The following is a 22,966-nucleotide window of genomic DNA, read 5'->3' as shown; positions in this document are numbered from 1 at the left end:
TGTTGTTATAATCTTTGCATCCTGTTGGACAGACTTAGAACACAAGTAAGTATGACAAGTCTTTCTGTTCATTTTTTCATTTTATGTAAATTTTTCCAGTTGGATATTTCTGAATGTATTACTTGTTTTTACATTTTATCTTCTACTGTAAGCTGTACAAATCTTTGTTTTTTTGGATTGCTCCAATCTATCCAATTGATTCTATTATGACATATGTTCAGCTTCTCTGAATTTGTCATTTGCAAGATCTTTCAAGTTTGGAACCCATGCAAATGGCAAGGGATGTTTTTGTAAGGTACTAAATCTCTTGTAAAAACAAAAATTTGAATTCATGGTCTCATGTCAAAAACAAATATCCATTGTATAATGCTTGGCTCTTTCAACAAACTGTGCATTTGGAGGCTCCCATTTTAAAATAATTACAGGTTGTAGCAACATTCAAGCTGTGCTAATCCAAAACTGATGGCCCTCAGACTTATGTCAACATTAGCTAGTAAAATTGCAAGCACTGATTTATTTCAACTGAGAGTCACAGCAGGCTGTTTTATTTTCTAATTTGAAAGAATCAGGATTAAAATGCCACGACAACTTGACAGTTCCACATCTTCTTATCCACTTCTTATACACATTAACATCTACTCTGAACAATCCCAAAGTGATACTTGACCTCTCCCAAAGGAGTATATGAACTTTGGTCGTTTTGAATTATCAGCTCTTGGAATCTATCCCTTGGCACTTAAATGAACCTCTGCTGATTTGGCTAATTGTGCCTTTCATTATGCCAGGTAATTTCATGCCTGCACCTTTCTCACAGTGAATTTTCATAATAGAGTCAGAGAGTCATTGAGTCATGGAGATGTACAGCACAGAAACAGACCCTTCAGTCCAACCCATCCATCCGACCAGATATCCCAACCCAATCTAGTCCTACCTGCCAGTACCCAGCCCATATCCTTCCAAATCCTTCCTATTCATATACCCATCCAGATGCCTTTTAAATGTTGCAATTGCATTAGCCCCCACCACTTCCTCTGGCAGTTCATTGCACACACGCACCACCCTCTGCGTGAAAAGGTTGCCCCTTAGGTCTCTTTTATATCTTTCCCCTCTCACCTTAAACCTATGCCCTCTAGTTCTGACCTCCCCCACCCCACAGAAGAGACTTTGTCTATTTATCCTATCCATGACCCTCATGATTTTATAAACCTCCAAAAGGTCACTCCTCAGCCTCCGATGCTCCAGGGAAAACAGCCCCAGCCTATTCAGCCTCTCCCTGTAGTTCAAATCCTCCAACCCTGGCAACATCCTTGTAAATCTTTTCTGAACCCTTTCAGGTTTCACAACATCTTTCCAATTGGAAGGAGACCAGAATTGCATGTAATATTCCAAAAGTGGCCGAACCAATGTCCTGTACATTTGCAATATGACCTCCCAATACCAGTACTCAATACCTTGACCAATAAAGGAAAGCATAGCAAACACCTTTTTCACTATCCTATCTACCTGTGACTCTACTTTCAAGGGGAACTATGAACCTGCACTCAAAGTCCTCTTTGTTCAGCAACAGTCCCGAGGACCTTACCATTAATTGTAGTTTATCCTACTTGGAAATACATGTTTCCAAGTGTTCCAAACAGGTAAACTTCAAAACAAGACTTCAGAATCAACCTCACAGTTCACATTTAAGTGAAATTATCATGGTTTGAATGTACATTGGGGAGATACAATATAGAAACTAGATTAACTTAACTATTTTATCACATGACGAGATAAATCAGCTCTCCCTATTTGCATTTGATTCACAGTCGTTTTAAGGAATATATCTACAAAATCCATATGCATTCCTTTCCTCAAAACAGTTAGATTTCCTTTTCCCTCATTCCCATCTCATTTCTTATTCCTTTAATCATCCCGATATCTTTTGAAAGCTCAAATCAATCAGGCATCAATCACTACTCATAACAAAGCATTTCATATTCTATAAACTGCGAAGTGCTTTACCCTAAACTCCCTCCTATTTACCTGTTTTTTTTTCCCACTGGAAGTTATGTTATATTTACAAGTTAATTGTGAATCCAATGCTTTATTTACTTTCATTCAATATATACTTTTCAGGACAGAAAAAGTGATTTTAAATTCATCTTTGGTTTTTCTAAAGCAAAAAAGAATGCTAATCCTGCTCATTTCCATCATCAAGGAAATGCATAATTTATGCTGAATTAATGTGTGATTTATTCAAAGCACTTTTGGATACTCTTTCTAGCAGAACAGACAAAACCAGAGTCAAATATAAGGCTTTATAGAGAAAAGTGAAATGTCAAGCACTGAAAAAAAATATAAACGAGGAGAGAAACAAAATAAAATGCATTGAAAAATCACGAGTGACTGTATAATTTATTACCATTTATGCACATAATTTTGCATTATGCAATTCTAACTGTATTAATAAGCCCAGCAATTAGCACCAGTCATGTTGGGAACATTCTGCATCTGAAGTAATTACTTCAATTTTTATGTTCCAGCAAAACTGAATTGAAAAATCATTTGAATCATGGAAAGGAGACAGGAACTGTCAATGACATGATTACAGTTGTCAAATGCTTGATACGTTCTTCTTACATTTCATATTCTGGGCTCAAGGGACATTAAGAAACATTGTCATTGCACAGATTGGGCCTCACATATACTTTTCACTCCTGTCCCATTCCCTTTCAAATTGATATTTAAAATTCCTCCCACTTATTTTTAATGACTTATTTTATTGCCTGTTTATTCCAATAGAATTCCACTAGCCCAATACAAGAACGGAAACTGTCGCTTAGATTTTCTCGAGTCAGAACAGGAACATGAAGGTGTGCCAGCTGTTCAGATCATTGAGTCTGCTCTGTCATTCAGTTAAATCATAGCCAATCTGATAATGCTCAACTCCACTTTCCTGCCTTTACCCCCCGAATCTTTGATTCCCTAACTGAAGAGAAATTATATTCCAGATTGTGATAACGTAAGGACGCAGCCTCTACAACCCGCTGCAGTAAAGAATTCCACAGATTCACTAACAGAAACAGAAATTGTTGGAAGAGATCAGGAGGTGTGGCAGCATCTGTGGAGAGAAATCAGAGTTAATCTTTCGGGGTGTGTGACCCTCCCTCAGAACTTGATGTGCTAGAATGCCATTCCTTTTCCATATCCCTTGTTGCCTGGTTGGACTGAATTCAACAGCATACAGCTTTGGTGTTCTATTTGATATAGAGCTCACCTTTAAAGTTAATGTTCTCTGGAGCTGATCATAGACAGAGCCACACTATAATATGTACAGCTGCTTTCTTGAACCACCGATGTACAAACCACCACCTGCCTCCATTGCCCTGACAGAAACAGTGGGTGCCAGGTTTAGAACATCGAACATAGAACAGTACAGCACAGTATAGGCCCTTCGGCTCTCGATGTTGTGCCGAACTTTTATCCTATTCTAAGATCAAACTAACCTACATGCCCCATATTTTACTATTATCCATGTGCCTATCCAAGTGTTGCTTAAATGTCCCTCATGTATCTGACTATACTACCACTGTTGGCAGTGCATTCCACGCACCCATCACTCTCTGCGTAAAGAACCTACCTCTGACATCTCCCCTAAGCCTTCCTCCAATCACCTTAAAATTACATCCCCTCAAAATAGCCATTTCCACCCTGGGAAAAAGTCTCTGGTTATCCACTCTATCTCTATCTCTCAACATCTTGTACACCGCTATCAAGTTACCTCTTATCCTTCTTCGCTCCAGTGAGAAAAACCCTTGCTCCCTCAACCTTTCTTCATAAGACATGCCCTCCGTCCAGACAGGACCCTGGTAAATCTCCTCTGCACTCTCTCTAGACCTTCCACATCATTCCTATAATGAGTCGACCAGAACTGAACACAATATTTCAAGTGTGGTCTAACCAGGGCTTTATAAGGCTGCAGAATAACCTTGTAACTTTTAAACTTAATCCTACTGCTATCGAAAGCCAACACATAATAGGCCTTCGTAACAACCATGTCACCTTGGTGGCAACTTTGAAGGATCTATTGACGAGGACCACAAGACCACTCTGTTCCTCCACACTACCAAGAATCCTACCTTTAACCCTTCCAAAGTGAATCACTTCATACTTTTCCAGGTTGAATTCCATCTGCCACTTCTCAGTCCAGTTCGGCACTCTGTCAATGTCATGTTGCAACCTACAACAGCCCTCCACAATATCCACAACTCCACCAGCCTTTGAGTCATCAGCGAACTTATCTACACACCCTTCCACTCCCTCATCCAAGTCATTTATAAAAATCACAAAAAGCAGAGGTCCCAGAACCAATTCCTGTGGAATACCACTGGTCACCGAGCTCCAGGCTGAAAACTTTCCATCAACTACCACCCTCTGTCTTCTATGGGCCACCAAATTCTGCATCCAGACAGCTAGATTTTCCTGTATCCCATGCCTCCTTAGTTTCTGAATGAGCCTACCATAAGGAACCTTATCAAACACCTTGCTACTATCCATGTACACCGCATCCATTGCTCTATCTTCATTAATGTGATTTGTCACATCCTCAAAGAATTCAATAAGACATGTGAGGCATGACCTGCCCCTCACAAAGCCATGCCGACTATCTCTAATCAAGCTATGCTTTAATCAAGCTAAACTACCCAGGTTTGTGGGGGATCTTTCTGGATTGGAGCCCCAGTAATGTACTCATAAAAGTTCAGGCCTGTATATTCAAGGACTGAACACAAATTAACAAATAGAAATCCCTAGATTAGTCATTATCTAGCCAACTGTAAATATGTTTGTTCTAGTTGTATTTATTTCACCACACTGTGCATAATGGAATCTTCCCACATGACTGCAGCTGTTTAAGCTAATCGAGCACCACAATATCCAAATTTGTAATGAACATGGCTTTGATAATTTGACACTACTCCCATTTTGGAAGATATTGAAAAATGTACGCCTTTAAGTACATCTTTCTCAAAACATGGCAAGAGAAGTACTTTTTAAAAAAAGAACTTTTTTGATTCACAGGCTGTGGATGTCAAAGCCTATTTATTGCCCATCCCTAATTACCTTTTAGAAGGTGGTACAAGCTAATTTGTTGAAACACTGTAGTCCATATAATGTGAGTACATCCACAGAACATTTAGGAGGATTTTCAGGATTTTGACCCAGCAACACTGAAGAAACAATGGTATAGTTCCAAGTCAGGATGTGTGTGACTTGGTGATGATGGTGTTCCTATATATCTGATACCCTTGTGCTTCTAGGTAGTATAGATGATGGGTTAAGAAGGTGCTGCTGAAGAAGGCTTTTGACATGTTTCTGCCATCATGTGTTGATGGTGAAGAGAGGGAATATTTAAGCTGATTTTGAAGCTACTTGGATGCTGCCTGAACTGCTGTGCTCTTCCAGCACCACTAATCCCGAATCTGGTTTCCAGCATCTGCAGTCATTATTTTTACCTAGTAAATGATGTCAATCAGGCAGGCTGCTTAGTCCTCAATGACTTTGAACATCTTGAGTATTTTTGGAGCTATGGGGAAGAATCCCATCACACTCTTGGTGTGGTGGACAGGCAGTGAGGACTTAAGAGGCAACCTACTCAAAAGAATTCCCAATCTCTGACCTGTTCTTGTAAACACAGTATCTATATGCTCAGTCCAGTTCAATTTCTGATTAATGATTAATGTCCAAAATGTTGAAGATGCAGGTTTCAGTGATGGTTGTGACATTGAATGCCAAGGGGAGATGATTAGATTCTCTTTTGGGGAGATTTGTGTAGCACAGATATTACTTCAACCTATCACCACAAGCCAATGACAAAGTTGGACAGGTCTTGCTGCATTGAACAGACTGCTTCAGTGATTGAGAAATTATAATGATGTCAGTTCCCAGATTCTGTACTGATGGGAGTTTCACACATTTGCCACCAAAAGGACATTGAAGAAAGCAAAATAATCTATTTAGCTACCGGAGGGATTAACATAAATAAAATGTGATGTAAAAGAATTCAGAATTACTGAAGTAATTTGCCACCTGGTAGTATTATTCAAGTTATCAAAGTGGTAACTCCAGAAAAGCTTCAACATTTATTTACAGGCAATTCAACAATGTAGTCGAGATTCCAATATTAATTTTCAACATTTATTTCCACTCTTGTTTAGAAGAGAAAAAACAGATGTCACCATGTTTATAAAATAATCCTTGAGAAATTATTTATAGAGTCCCGAGTAATGATGGTAGTCACAATTCAACACTGCTCACTGGTTTCTGGTCCAAGATATTTACTTCACTTAATATTTTAGTCAAACAAAATATACATGTTCTTGGATGATAACCATATTCCATTTTGGGTGATATGTATTTGTGGCTTAGTGTTGGCCAATATCAGCTTGTGTGGGGACTTTGCCTATACTTTAACCTCCTAATATAAACAGTGGTGGTTTTAGATCCTTGAAGCTGTTTCTTAAACATTCAAAATTTTGAATTGTTGGAAATCTTTCAATATTTGTTCATTTTAGCCTTGCGCCAAAAAATAATTTAGCATAATTGTATCACCCTTAAAATATTTATATACCCAGAAATTAACTTGACTTTAATATGCTTTAAACGAAACAAGATTAATCATACTTAGAAAATGTGCAAACTCAGTTCATAAAAACATGCAAATTTTTTCAATAGTTTCTACAAGGAACAATATCATGACAACTCTAAGCCAAAATAACGCCATTGATCATTTAGAGTTTTAAAAGGAAAGAAATCACAAATGAAGTTTTGGTCATGTCTAAAAAGGTTTTCTAAATCCAAACATTATGATTGGTTCAATTAACCACCAGCAGTTAAATCAATCACACTGATTGGTTCAGTGTGAAATTGAATAATTAAGAACTTCATTGAAAGCCAATTGGTCCATTAAGAAAATCAAATTACTTTTCTCCCCAAGGCTACCATTTTGTTTTATTGCTCAACAATCAACTTTTTACTCATACACTAAGAATCAGCCAGATACAGAACAGACAACAGACTGAAACATGGAAATCAACTCAACGGTGATGTAAAGTGAATCAAATATGATTCCTGTCATTGATGTATGATCTGGTAATTGTCATGAGTTTTTTTATGCTTGTGATCTTCATGAAGACACATCACCTGGACCTTTTTAAGTGCATGTTTGAGCTGGCTCCACAAAATAATCCAAAATGGAGGCATACTCACCAGCATCATTGTTGAATGTGAGTATGAATCAAGTTTCATGAATAATGCTAATTATGTGCAGGACACGTTTTCAATTTTTCAATAATAGTAGCTGACATTTAAAAACATTTAATGAAATTTAAGTGCTGACCCAGATTATCACAAATAAAGAACAATTTAAAGTAGGGGAATAAGCTGCTTATGTACATTGAGATTTCACCACAAAGCAAGTTTTTTTTCGGGCAAGTGATCTGCATTTCATGATATGCCATGCAACATATTTAATTCCAAACCTGGAATGTGAGGTTGCTGCTTTACTTCAATTCATTTATCTCAATGTAAGTTGTGTGAGTCTTGTTATATTTTCCTCAATCAGTGTTCCTTCCATGTTCATTAATGCAGAAGCATTGTTCTCAGAAATACTATTGAGGTTTGGTTGCTACTAGCCTCCTTATTCTCCTGAACTAATCAATATTCATTACCATAAACATCAGTTCAGTTTAAGGCAGACACAATCTGAATGTCAACAATGAGAAATTCCTGAAGTATTTAAAAATGGCAGAGATTTTTTTTGTTCATTTTCTCTATATCAAGGCTAATCTGGATAATGGGACGTGAGTAAAATATGACTGAAAACCTTTATCTGTCACATTTTTATTAAATAAATGACAGCTGCAGATTGAATTAACATGTTTCCTCAAAAGCATTGATTGGTTTAGGTTCTGAAATGCACTTTAATTTGTGGCATCATATTGCATAACCTGCTGTGCTACTGAACTAGCCATCTTCCAATAAAAAATTATAAATTTACATATTAGTTCTAAACAAAACACATGGAATATAAAAGAAAATTTCAATGTTGCGTGAAATAGTGCAAACAAGTTTCTATAAAATTCTCATGCTGGATATCATAGTGTATAGTTGGAAATAATTAAAGAAATTACACTCAATAAGATTCTGTGTCCTTTGCTGCACTCTTTTATTCCTGAAACCCTTAGAAAAATTGGGAACCTACCATGCAGTGCATCATGGATATGAACCTGTATTTATCACTACCACATTAGCTCCCTGATAGCATACACAGCAGTAGGTCACAGGTTCAAGCCTTCATAAGGATCAACTATTGTCAAATGCAGTACTAAATGACGCTGTTGGAGGTGCTGTCCTTTAGTTAAGACTGTAAACAGAGATCCCATGTGCTGTCGTGGGTGATTTAATGGATCGCATTACTCTATTTGAAAATAGCACAACTATATATTTTTCTGACGTGTTAACCATCCTTTATCCTTTAATGATTACTGAAACTCAAATAATCATACAATTCATTGTGCTTATGGGCAAAGCAGTCAACAAATTGGCCACCACAATTCCCAATATTACAAAAACTGACTACACTTAAAAATGTTTAATTTATCTATAAACCAGACTGGAACAACCTGGTGTTGTGAGAGTGGCTGTCTGAACACAATGGAAAACACGTTTTTTTTTTGTTTCCTGATTCCAACAGAAACATGCCCTGGAATTGTTTTTAATTGAAAATCACATCCCATTCTCATCTTGTCTCTGATCATAACTAAATTCCTGAGTGGTGGAAATAGTTAAGAATTCAATTGTTCATTATTTGATTATGTGAGTCTGCTGATTCTTCTCTGTGCTGTGTTCTATTAGACCAGTCTGGGTGTGGTGACTGAAAAACATAAACTAAACTGAAGGAAGAAGTTATCAATATGAGACCAGCATTTTAAAAGCACTATAATTAAAGCCCCTATACACAAAAAAAACCTTGTTTGTCATCTCAGATCTCCAAGGCATGAACCTTAAAAACTGGTGATGGCGATGAATAGTTTGGATGTATAAGGTAAAGCATATTTCTTTTTTTCACCAGATATCCACCTCTGTCATGGGATGATGGAATTCAAGGTTCATACCTACCTCCTCATCTGGTGGTTGGACCATCTAGATGTAGCAGTAACCCCCAATTATCTTGCAGCTGAAGGCCACTGGATAGTTGAGCAGCTCACAGAAGCAATGCCTTCATTTGCATTGGTGATAACAATTCTCACATAATACCACAAACAAAATTGTAATGTGACGATTGCGTTACATAATTACTCCCAGATATGCCAGAGAGTCCCTCACAGTCAAATACATGCAGATTGTGGTGGCAGCTCAGTTTTTTTTAACACCACATCTATATTGAAAAGTGCAACTCACACATAAAATGGAACCACTTTTCAAAGCTGTGCAAGTTGAAGAAGAAGGTTTCATTAGTTCAATACAAAAGGGAGTATTTTTCAAGATTGAGACAGTAAAGGATTTAAAGGAATGCTCAGTCGAGATTGTTAGCATTTGGATGTCATTTCTAATCAATGTTTGGAAAGCAGCGTCTATATTGAATGATACATTTTACCAGCACAATTTCACACAACTTTCTCTGACTCATACGACAGGTTTTCTTTAAGTTTATGATGACTCTATTAATCTGGTTTCTGGAATGGTCCTAGTTCTAATGCACTTCCAAAATACCAACCTGAACCAGTTCAAATTTTACACAGTCAAAATCCTTATGGAAGAAAACATGTTTGGTATGTTTGGCTTTGAACTTGAAGATCCTATTGAGAATGTATCACCTGACCAACGCCACTAACTGTGCACAGGACTGTCCTTTTTATTGACTGGGCTTGGGAGATTAAGGAGTACTGTCATGATCCCTGTGTCAACAGTATGTTTTTTCAGTTTAACAAAACTTGAGGCAGTTGTTTTTTGTAATCTATGCCTGAGCGCCACAGGAGCTAAAACAATTTGATAGGACAATTGAACAAATTGACTCATTGCCACTGATATCGAACTTAGTCATCAAGGTTAAGGCCACCAACAAAGCTATCTTTCCACACCAAGGATTCACTTCTAATGATCCAAGACAATGGCATCATTACATGACTTAATAGTCTTTACAAAGATTGACAAGTGACAGAGACATGTTCAGTTACCACTAGAGGAATAAAGGCAGTATCCTGTAGCTTTTGTTACAGATGAAGGTGCATTTCAACACTCTAGAATGCTCCATGGACTATGTCCCACAAAAAGTGCAATGCGGAGAAAATGTTCATTTCGTTTATCAGATGTAATAACGTCACTCTCCAGGAAAGAGATAAAGTAACAGACGGCCCATGGCCATCAGATGTGATCATTCAGTGGTGATAACAGTTCTCACAATATACTATGACGCTCTTCAAGGACAAATGCACACTGGAGGCATCTGAGATTGACTTTCCAAAGTACAGAGTGACAGCAACTGGAGTAAATCCTACACAGGACAATGGCAAAGCTATTAATGTATTCGAGCTGATATCATTCCTGACTGTTATCACAAACTCATTTCCAAGTATGCAGAGATTGTGAAGCTTCTTCAAAATCTACTGCGTAACAATATGCAATGGAAATGGATGATCACAGTGTATGAAACATTAACGGTCTAGCATCTCCACCAGCTCCTGCACATTTCAACCCACCCGCAGAAACCATAGGTAACAATAGACTCCTCAGGAAATGCGAGTGAAACTGTACTCTCACAGTCCATCGAAGGAAATGTAAGACTATTCCATCATGTCTGTCTGAAACAGAGCACATAACTGCTTGTGAATACTGACATTTAACGGTACACGTGCCTGTAAAGATAAAGAGTTGAACCAAAAGTTCCAGAGAAGCCTGGATATTGAGGAGTGTACAGGATTGGATAAGGAATAAAAGGGAAGCTTTATAAAAGGTGGCTACCAAGGGCTTAGAACACCAGAAATTTCTCCTCAGCTCAGTCTTAAAACGTTCCCTCCTTAAAAGTTAAACTAAGACCCCTGGTTCTGGATCCTCCACCATCGGGCACATTCTTCCTGTATCTAACCTGCTTTTTCCTGTTAGAAGTTTATAGGCTATTACGAGATCTCTCCTCATTTTTCTAAACTGCAGTGAATGCAATCCTAGTTGACTGAATGTCTCCTCATACGTCGGTCCAAGCATCCCAATAATCAATTTGGTAAGCCTTTATTGCACTGCCTCTATAACAAGAACATCCTTTTCAGATAATGAGACCAAAACTGCACACAGTATTCCAGGTGTAGCCTCACCAGTACCCTGTATAATTATAGCAAGGCAGCTTCGTTGCTGTACTCGAATTTATGAAGTCCAACATACAATTTGTTCTTTACCGCCTGCTGCATCTGTATGCTTTCTTTCACCGACTGGTGTATGAGGATACCCAGGTCTCGTTGAACATTCCTATATCTCAATTGACAGCCATTCAAATAACAATCTACTTTCCTATTTTTGTTACCAATGTGGATAACTTCACATTTATTTCCAAATTATACAGCATCTACTAGGCATTTGTCCACTCACAACCTGTCTGACAGTATAGATGGGCTGGTCAGATGGATAGATCAATAGAAAATGGAATTTAATTCTTTAAACCAATTTTAATCAAATAGCAGTATTAAACGATTCAACAGTTTGATAGTCTGAGAGCTAATGCGTTGAAGAGGAAAATGTTTGAACAATCCATTTTTATGCTCCTGGGCATGGATCGGTTCACCCCACACTGTCCAATCAGAAAAATAGCAGCCAAACCTAAGACTGGTTATAGTTTGCATGCCATGACTATTCTCAAAATGTGTAACTCAATGAGTATATCACAATGAAGGCAAAAGAAAGCTAAACCTTGAGGTAGAACAAAAGGGCATTTCAGCAAGTGAATGTTTGCCAGGAGACCAGGATTTAAAGTTGGGGATTTAGTTTGTATCATATGGCTAAACTGCAGCCAGAACCTTGCATCAATGGGGAGCAAAACAAATTCAGTGCTTGCTCGGTATCAACACTTCTCTGTTGGATAACAACACAAAGTGTAACATGAGACACTTGATAGTGCCAACAGCAGGATATTTGAGGGACACTGAATGAGGCTGTATTTGCTTTCCTGATCGATGACTGTGAGAAAACATAGCTACCACCTAGGTTCGCAGATCACAGAACCATAGCAAATTAAGAGCACAGGTAGACCATTCAGCGCGAGAGTGCAGTGCTGGAAAAACACTGCAGTTCAGGCAGCATCCGAGGAGCAGGAAAATTGATGTTTTGGGCAAAAGCTCTTCATCAGGAGCTTACCTCCAGCATCTGCAATCCTCATTTTTGCCTAGATCATTCAGCTGTTTGAGCCCACTCCATTATTCACTTTGATCATGGCTGGTCAACCAACTCAGTTCCCTGCTCCTTCTTTCTCCTCATACCCTTGGATCCTTTAGCCCTGAGAACTATATCTAACTCATTCTTGAAAATGTTGCATGTTTTGGTCTTGACTGCTTGCTGTAACAGAGAATTCCACAGGCTTACCACTCTCTGGGTGAAGACATTTCTTCTCATCTCAGTCCGAACTGGCACCCATGACTGTGACCCCAGGTTCTGGACTCCCAGATCATCGGCAACATCCTTCCCACTATCTAGTCCTGTCAGAATTTCATAGGCATCATCAATAACCACTTCTGTACTTAGAGAAAATGGATACTTTGAATTCCAAGAATTCACACAACATACATTTACTTCTGATTTACAATGGTTCAATGTTTTTTAAAATTTCAAACAGTTTGGTGTTTGATTACACGTGGCCATTGACTCTGTGTGCTGTTAGTCAAGTCTAGACATTGTTGCTGAGAAAGAAAAACTCAACTGAAGCAACATCATGAGAGCAAACCTTTTAAAAGTACCGAAAATAAAGTTTCCCCATACACACAACATGGTGTATCAACTTTGCATATCTGCAATACATAAAACACAACAAATATGAAAACCACAACAATGATGTGGTTATTAATTATCCGATCAGTTCATAAATGAAAATGTTTGGACAATGGATAACAATTTCATGCAATTGCATTGTGATGCAAAACATGATGCAAAGCATTTGTGGGCGGCACGGTGGCACAGTGGTTAGCACTGCTGCCTCACAGCGCCAGAGACCCGGGTTCAATTCCCGCCTCAGGCGACTGACTGTGTGGAGTTTGCACGTTCTCCCCGTGTCTGCGTGGGTTTCCTCCGGGTCCTCCCACACTCCAAAGATGTGCAGGTCAGGTGAATTGGCCATGATAAATTGCCCGTAGTGTTAGGTAAGGGGTAGATGTAGATGTAGGGGTATGGGTGGGTTACGCTTCGGCGGGGCGGTGTGGACTTGTTGGGCCGAAGGGCCTGTTTCCACACTGTAAGTAATCTAATCTAATCTAATGATTTATGCATTAATATCACTTTTAGAGTTTGCATTTTAAAACTGGGCAAGTTTCTTTTGTAAACATTTTCCAAAAGAAAATTAGGTCAGACAGTTCTTTTATATGTGTCAAAGGGCAGGGATATTGATTTACTGTGGTGATTTAGGAGAGGTAGGGTAAACATTAAAGGTCGTTAGTTTGATTTTGGTTCAGGGTAATCAAAGATTAATCTTAGTTTAGGAAACATGGATCTTAAAAGCTTTTAGGCAGTTTTGGAAAGAAATTTGACTGTAGTCAGAAATAAATGTAATTTGGCTCCCAGAAAGGAGTATAGCACAATTCAGGGAAAACACAGTTACATAATTATAAAAGTTTAGTTTGTGAAACTTCCAGACCAGGAGTGTTTAGTTAGAAATCTACAGGTTATTAAAAATTGAGAAATGCTAAGCTTTCAGTTTCACGAATATTCATGTAAGACGGTTTCACAGTTAATTGAAAAGAATTAAAGATAATCAGTTAAGCTAAATTTAAAGATTTGTTATTGAGGGATAATATTAATTTTGCACTCATCAGGACAATTTGCCAAGAAATGCTAAATTAAGGGAAAACAGCTGAATGAAAATGATGTCTGATATTATGAGGTTGGTTTGAATTTGTAATGTATACCATGGCAAATGGATGAAACTTTTGCTGATATTTTAAGTTCTTCTGACTGTGTCACATACTTAGATAGCTTAGTTGTTTGTTTTCCTTCTTTTGTCTAATAAACCTCTGCTCTGTTATTTTAAAAAATCTGCAATCGAATGACCATCATGTTAACTAAACCTTTCTAAACATTATCTATCAAACTCATTTTCATTCTGGGGTCTGATTAGTCCAATAATACGATGAGCTAGCATCAAAACAGCATTTGGATGCTCCGAAAGAATGGGCCAAGTATGCCACAGATACAGGAGCACTGTTATCCATTTTTTTCAGGACTCACACCAAGTATCCTTATATGTTTTACTGATCCAGAATAAAACTGATTACTAGAGTAAACATACTAGCTATAATTCACAATTCTGCAATAGTTCATGACCAATGCCAAGTGGCTATATCAAAAATGGATAGGTATTAGATTAGGATAACACACCATTTTGTCATTAAACAAAACCTTAATTAGACCATATTTGGAATATAGTTTTGGGTTTTGGTGTCTGGAGAGCTAGATCAAAGGCTCAGAAGAGAGCCACAAGAGTGCCATTCATCTTAAATAAACTCAGACAGTTTGTGGTTTAAGAAGGTATATCTATTCCTTTCAGAAATGGATAGATATAGAAATGATTTGCCTGAAGCATATAAATGGTAGATGACTGAACTGTGTTCCTATTAATAAATTTGGAAAGATCAGTGGGCGTACATGGAGGGGCAGATCTAGCTTAAATGTTGGCCAATGTTCATTTTTATACAAAGCACAGTAGACTTTCAGACTGGTTTTGTTGATGGAATGATTTCCGTCTCTTTGCATGTATTCAAGACAGTCTGACAAGCTCCTAGGCTGGAGTTCACAATCTATAAAGCTGAAAGATACCTCGAGCCTGCACAATGTATAAGACAATAGGTTCTAAACCTGGATCAGATAGATAAGCATCAAAAAATATACAGTAGTTGTTTGGCAGGACAGAAATTGAGTTTTTCTGGAAAAAGACATTTTGGCAAAAATATTAATTTTGCACTCATCAGGACAATTTGCCAAGAAATGCTAAATTAAGGGAAAACAGCTGAATGAAAATGATGTCTGATATTATGAGGTTGGTTTATAGCACATGCAGCCTACATACACACAGGCATCAAACTGGAATTAGAATTCATTTACCAAATTATTCACTTGTGTGATGAATCATCTTTCTGGTTTGATGGCACCCATTTTCCTCTGACTAATGTATCTATCACTGTGGGCAATTTAGCATGGCCAATTCACCTAATCTTTGGACTGTGGAAGGAAACCGGAGCACCTGGAGAAAACCCACGCAGACATGGGGAGAATATGCAAACTCCACACTGGCAGTCGCCTGAGGCTGGAATCAAACCTGGATCCCTGGTGCTGTGAGGCAGCAGTGCTAACCACTGAGCCACCATGCCGCCTCTAATCTTATGGCATGTGGCACTGTCAAAATCCCAGTGAATATTATTGACTAGTGAAGGTAGGTGTGCAGTAGAGAGTAGAAATGAACCACTTGGCCAAGTTCTCAAATGGGACATCAAGGAGGGAGAGTTCATTTGGCTGCTGTCTTTTTTCAGCACCACATGATAAAATGCTAAAACAGGACTAGACCATTTAACCCTGCAAGCTGCTCAACTATTAGTTTGATCATGGCAATAAATTCAATTCTATCCCAATGCTATATTTCAGCTTTCTTTCCATATCTCTTGAGCCTATTATAGTTAGCACAGAGCAATACAGAAAAAAAAAGGAACTTTGGAAACTGCCAGCACACAAGGGTGTGTTTTGGCTGAAAACTTAAAACATCTGCTGTGGATTTGGAAAACGAGTTCACAATGCAGAAGTCAGTGCAATTACCTCCTTATTCTAAATGTATGCTGAATGCTCCAGGCTAACAGAGGGCTGTGATTAGGTTTGTCTGCTTCAGGTAATTTAAGCATCATCAAATCATCTCTATAAATATTTATAGTCTATTTAAAACCAACATCTTTGGTTACTCAAATCCTAGAAAATTTGTGAATACAAACTTATCTGACCATATTCAGGCCATCTGTGCTCTAACCAGAATAAAATATATGGTGCAACATTGCCATCTATTAGTGTAATAACATATGACATAACAAGGTCATGATAACTACCTCAAACTTCATAAGCTCAAAACAAAGTCACCTGGAACTGCTGAACAACATTATGCAATAAATAAATATGGACCAATTTATTTTTTCATTTTTATTTGCTCATGGGATGTAGACATCATTGGCTAGACAAGTAATTATTGCACAGCTGTGAATATCCTTGAGAAAACAGTGCCTTCCCCAGTACTTCTGGTGCAGGTACATTCAATGTGCTGTTAGAGAGGGAGTTCCATGATGTTGAACTCACTACAGTGAAGGAACAGTGATAAACCTCCGAGTCATGATGTTGTATGAATTTTAGGGAAACATGCAGATGGTGGTGATCCTTGTATCTTCTGCCCTTGTCCTCGGTGATAGAGATTGCAGGGTTGGAAAGGTCTGTTGATGGAACCTTGGTGAGTTGCCTCACAACATCTTGTAGATGTACTCACTGCTGCCACTGTGCATCAATGGGGAATGAAATAAATGTTTAATGCAGTGAATGGGATCTTACTCAAGTGGGTTACTTTGTCCTGAATGTTGTTGACCTTCTTAATTGATGCTGCAGCTGAACTCACTCAGACAAATCGAGACAATTCCATCACAGTCCTGACTTGTGCCTTGCATGCAGTAAACAGATAATGAGAAGTCAGGAGATGTGTTACCTACTACAGAATTCCCAACTTCTTAGCTGCTCTTATAACCATAGTATTGAGATACTGATTCAAGTTTAGTTTCAGGTCAGTGGTAACTCCCAATTTGTCCATAATGGAGAATTGAGTGATAATGATACCTTTTGCATATCAAAGGAAGTTGGTCAGATTTTCTCTTGTTGGTGATGGACAGTGCCTGGCACTTGGGTGACTTGAATGTTATTTGACACTTTTCAGCCCAAACCTAAATGTTGTATGGGACTTGTTTCAATACAGATTGCTTTATTATCTGAGGAGTCACAAAATGGTGTGGAACATTGTTCACTGGTATATGTACATCTCTACTTCTTGCCTTATAGAGGAAAAGTCATTGATTAAACAGCTGAAAATGGTTATTTACGATTCTGAGAAACAACTGCAGTACGGGACTGAGATGAATGACCTCCATTAACAACAACCATCTTTATTTGTGTTAGGTATGATTCCAACTAGGGGTGAGCTCCACATCACCCCTCCCCAGCCACCCCCACCACCATTCTCATTGACTCTTGGGCTTCTTGATGTCTCACTCAGTCAAATTCTGCCTCAGTGTCAAGGGCAGTCATTCCTTCCATTCGGCTCTTTTGTCCATGTTCAGACTAAGGTGGCAATAAGTGCAAGAGCTGAGTGGCCCTAACAGAACCCAAACTGAGTATCACCAAGCAGATTATCGTTAAGTAAGTGTCACTTGGTAGCACCGTTGATGTCACTTACCCCATTTTGTCGGTGATTCAGAGTGCTCTGATGGGACAGTAATGTCCAGGTTGCTATTACCTGCTTCTTTGTAGGAAAGGTATGGTCCTACCAGACCATAACATGCTCGCTCATTACAGCGAGACAACCGGTGGTGGTTTAATCTAAGGGTCACCACACCTCAAGTGCAGTGTGAAATTGAGAAGTACAGTCCTTCACGGTAATCTCAGTTGGTGCAGTCATTGAACCCGTGCTGTTGACATCACTCTGTATTGCAAACCAGCCATACAAGCCAACTGAGTTCACTGAGCCTCTCATTTTAAACCTTTCCATGTAGATGATAGTGTTGTAGCTTTACTGAGCAGCCTGGTTAGGGACACAGATAATTTTGGAACACTGATCCTTAGGACCAATGCCAGAATGATATCATGACACACAACCTTTTCAGTATCCAGTGCCTCCAACTCTTTCCTGTTGTCAAGAGGAGTGAATTGGTTTGGCTGAAAACTGGCATCTGTGATGCTGGGACCTCTGAAGATGCCAAGATCAGCACTTCTGACTGAGGATAGTAATAAATACTTCAGCCTTCATTTGGCACTGATGTGCTGTTCCCTCCCACCCCTATCATTGTGGATGAGGATATTTGTTGAGCCTATTCCACCTGTTGGCTGCTTGATTGTCCATCATGATTCACAACTGGATGTGGCAGGATTGCAGAGGTTAGGTCTGATCTATTTGTTGTGAAATTGTTTAGCTCCATTACATATTTCTTCTGTTGTTTGGAATTCAGGTAGTCCCGTGTGTGGCTTCATCAGGGTGACACTCATTTTTAAGTACGCTTGGTATGTGCCTCGCATACATTCCTGCACTGTACCTGAACGAGGATTGACACCTCAATTTGATAGTAATGGTGAACTGGGAGGTAGGTTAGGTCATGAGATCATAGATTGTGGTTGACTACAATGCTGCTGATAGCCTACAGCACCTCATAGCTGTTCTGTTTTGAGTTACTAAATCTGTTTGAAATCCATCCAATTAACCTCATGGCCGTGTCATACAATATAATGAAAGGAATCTTCAATATCAAGATGAATCTCGCTGCTATGCAGTGGCCACTCTTGCCACATTGACAGATGCATCTGTGGCAGGTAGATTGGTGAGGGTGAGGTCAAGTCAATTTTTTTTCCTCTTATTGGTTCCCTCACCACCTGCTACAAATGCAATCTAACAGCTATGTTCTTTGGAGATCAGGCAATTTAGCATGCAGTGGTGCAACTAAGTCATTCTAGGTGATGGTCACTGAAGTCTTCTAAACACAATATATTCTGTGCCCTTGTCACCGTCAGTGCTTCTTCCAAGTGGTGTTCAACAGAGGAGGAATCGATTAATGAGCCTAAGTGGGGGTGATAGGTAGTAATCAGCAAGAGGTCTCTTCTCCATGTTTGCCATGATACTATACAATGTCATGAGGGCTGAAGGTAATGTTGAGGATGTCCAGGGCATTCTCTTCTTGACTGACTTTGAAAACACTGTGCCACCAATCCAGTAGATCTGGCCTGCCGTGGGGAACAGGACATACACAGGGATGCTGGTATCTGGGACATTGTACTGTATGATTCACTTACAATGACTTGAACAGCTCTCCCATTTCTGGCAGAAGTGTCCAGATGTTTCTAAGGAGATCTTTTCAGGGTTGAATGGACTGTATACATTATTGTTGTTTCTGCTGACTAGGTCAATGTCATATGGTCTGTCTGGTTTCATTCCTTTTAGGCATCAAAGACTTTGTACAACTGAATGCTTTGGTCATTTCAGAGGGTAGTTAAAAGTCTGTGAGTCTTCAGTTGCACATAAGTCAGCCCAGGTATGGACTGCAGATTTCTTTCCTACAAGGGCATTTGTAAACCAGATGTTTTTTTAAGGACAATTAACAAGGGTTTAATTGTTATCATTATTAACATTTGCTTTAAAATCCATATTAACATTGGCTGCCAGATTGGGACTTGAACATCTGCTCCCTAGCATTAGCCTTGCCCTCTGAATTATTAGTATTTGATTACTTGATACAAAATACTTGCCTGAATAGTACTGTTCCAATTCTGATTGTTATCCTACCTCAACTTTTAGATGTATGGAATTTCTTATTTTGGCCATTAATAGTAATGAAAAAAATCAATGTCTTTGTTATCTGTGATGTGTGCTTGCCTCCAATTTGGTGTTTTATCTGATGTGGCAATGCCTATTTTGTCTCATATAACATGAGAAATTTGGCATGGACATCATGTTATTGAAGAATCCAACCGATATTTATTACAACTAACTATTTTGTACAAACACTACATTCATAGGCAAATAAGATTCTGGGTAAACAGTAAGCTATTCAGTTGCAACAGAGCATTGTCCTTTGAGTAGACTGTCTTGCCTCATGTGATCTGATGTAAAATGGAATAGAAAACTTTTATATCCTCAGGTCAAGTGCCATGATACCATAATGTCATAAAAGTATACTGTAAGAGACACGCTTAACAATATAAAAGTTCTGCAAAGGTTGAAAGTATCAGTACACTATGAAACAACACAAAAGCATGAAGTTAAAAATCACACAACACCAGTTTATAGTCCAACAGGTTTAATTGGAAGCTCTAGCTTTCGGAGCGCTGCTCCTTCATCAGGTGGTAGTGGAGTATTAGATTGTAAGACACAGAATTTATAGCAAAGGTTTACAGTGTGATGTGACTGAAATTATGTAATGCAAAAGATGTGGATTGTTTGTTAAGTCTCTCATTTGTTAGAATGACCATGTCAGGTTCAGTTCTTTCATACGTAAATTGCAAAACGATTTTAAAAATTACATTCTCAAGACAATTCTGTGTCTTACAATCTTATACTCCACAACCACCTGATGAAGAATTAGCACTCCAAAAGCTAGTGCTTCCAATTAAACCTGTTGGACTATAACCTGGTGTTGTGTGATTTTTAACTTTGTACACCCTAGTCCAACATCAGCATCTCCAAATCAAAAGCACGATGTATGTAAATGTGGTTTGGTCTCCTGTAATAATCTCCTAGATTAGCTTTCAATCAAACAGAGAATTCTTTTCACAGATTCAAATTCCACCATAGTAGCCAGTGAAAGATTTTTGTATTTCCCACCTCATTGGCTTTGTACTTTTTTTTATACTTGTATTTCTCCAACAGGAGTTTACCCCGACTGCTGGTGAGCACAAATCATTTACCGTCAGTGCTTTAGGCATCATAAGTATGCAAAGCAGGTGCATGCCCATCATTTTAATAAACGTTATCAATTCAAATAATTGCTATTTGATTCCACTCACGTTCTCTTTGAATTACAAGGATGAGCTTAATTGATGACAATCTGTCTATAAAAGAAAATAAACTTCTCTAGTTTGTTTTTGTTTAATCTTTTAAATTTTAACTTTACCAAATATGCAAAGGATATTACAATGATGTGCTTCCATTCAGATGAACTCATGTTTTCTTTCTCTTTCTCCTTTACACACTTGTATATCAAAGTGTTATCACATGTTATCACATCAACTAGGCAAATGCAATCATTGCATTTGAAGTTGAATCTACTAGATGAAATGCCAGTAGAAGTACCAAGATCCTCAACAAAATACAGGTAATTACATTTACAGTGAGGGATTTAATGATTTCTGTATTGATGAAGAAAACCAGATGCATTATGATGTTGAAAAAGTGGTGTCTGTTATTGCTGGAGGAGTGGACTCCTTTCCATACATACGTCACTCCTTTTATATCAAACTCTTCTTATTATTGCCCTTTAGCAGAACCAGTTTTGATCATACCAGCAGCAGAAAAAGATGCATATTTCATGACCAATTTTCGAAAAGGTTGTGGCAAGATATACTATGCCAAATTAAGAAATTACCTTAAATATACATTAAGGAGTAAAGCCAAATCACAAATTTGTTCAATCATGTAATATGGCTTTTTAAACTCTGAACACAATGACAACATTTTGAATCCATTTAAAGAATCTGTCCAAGTTGTACAAAAGGTCCCTAGACTTTCTGGTCTTCTTTACAGTAAGGAAGTTATATTTTCGTGACCAAAGCATGAAGTAACTATGATCCACTTCTGCAGGCATTTCAGGCAAACGTCAATTCAAATTAGAACACATTCTCTTACAAATACCAATACTTATTTAAGAATTTTAGCATGAGTTCCCACAGCATTTTTCACTGGATAAAAATGCACAGCTCCCCATTCCACTACACTACACTTAGACAAGTTTAAGTTTCAGTCAATAGTGAGTTAGGAAAAAAGTCACCACTGCATTTGGCTTGGAATGCTGAGCTGGAATTGGGGGAAAGTAGTCAATATTCTTAACAGTTATCAATAATTGACACAATCATCATCCCTTTACGCCTGTTGAAGAAAGTGCAGACTCACGTGTTATTTAAGAAGCGCATCATTACCATTGGCAGTGATGTTCTCGGTTTGTCAATATTCCATTGGAACACTCCTCTCTCTACAAGACTCTCAGGGAGTCCCTCTCCCACTGCAACTCCCAGGTCATTTCCTCTGCCCTGAAGCTCTTCAATCATGTCCTGAAACTCTATGCTACTTTCTCCCCACCCCCCACCCTCCTCTCACTTATCTCTCCGCCCTTCAGGCTCTCTGCCTGTATTCCTGATGAAACGTCGATTTTACTGCTCCTCGGATGCTGCCTGAACTGCTGTGCTCTTCCAGCACCACTAATCCAAAATCTGGTTTCCAGCATCTGCAGTCATTGTTTTTACCATGCAGAATTAGCAGCCAATTACATTATGTAACCATACCCCCACCGGAGTCAGATACTTTGGGAAAGGATAGGGAACATTTGTCAAGATAATGGCAAAACTCCCACCATTTCTTTGAAGGAAGATAGGAGGTAACCAGCTATCGCAGGCAAATAGGTGTCCATGAAGCTTTGTTTAAAAAGTTGGCAAGTTTCATTTCTAATAACAGTTAGCATTTCCCAAGTATTAATGATACATGGGAAAAAAGAGACACTTTTTCAAACTGAGTTGGGACATTCTCAGTATTGATTAATCAAGTGACTTAGGATGACCTGGAATAGTAAGGACATTAGTTGCAGAAGCAGCAGTAGGCCATTCAGCCCAATGAGTCTGCTCATGCCTGATCAGATTGTGACATTAACTCTTCACAGCGGCCCCTACAATCTTTGACTCCCATGTGTATCAAATATCAGTCTCATTACTCCTAAAATATATTCCTTGACGAATTCTCCACTGTCCCATGGGT

The sequence above is a fragment of the Chiloscyllium punctatum genome, chromosome 39 (genome assembly GCF_047496795.1).
Source record: "Chiloscyllium punctatum isolate Juve2018m chromosome 39, sChiPun1.3, whole genome shotgun sequence".
NCBI classification, from domain to species: Eukaryota; Metazoa; Chordata; class Chondrichthyes; order Orectolobiformes; family Hemiscylliidae; genus Chiloscyllium; species Chiloscyllium punctatum.
This window is presented reverse-complemented; position numbering follows the sequence as displayed.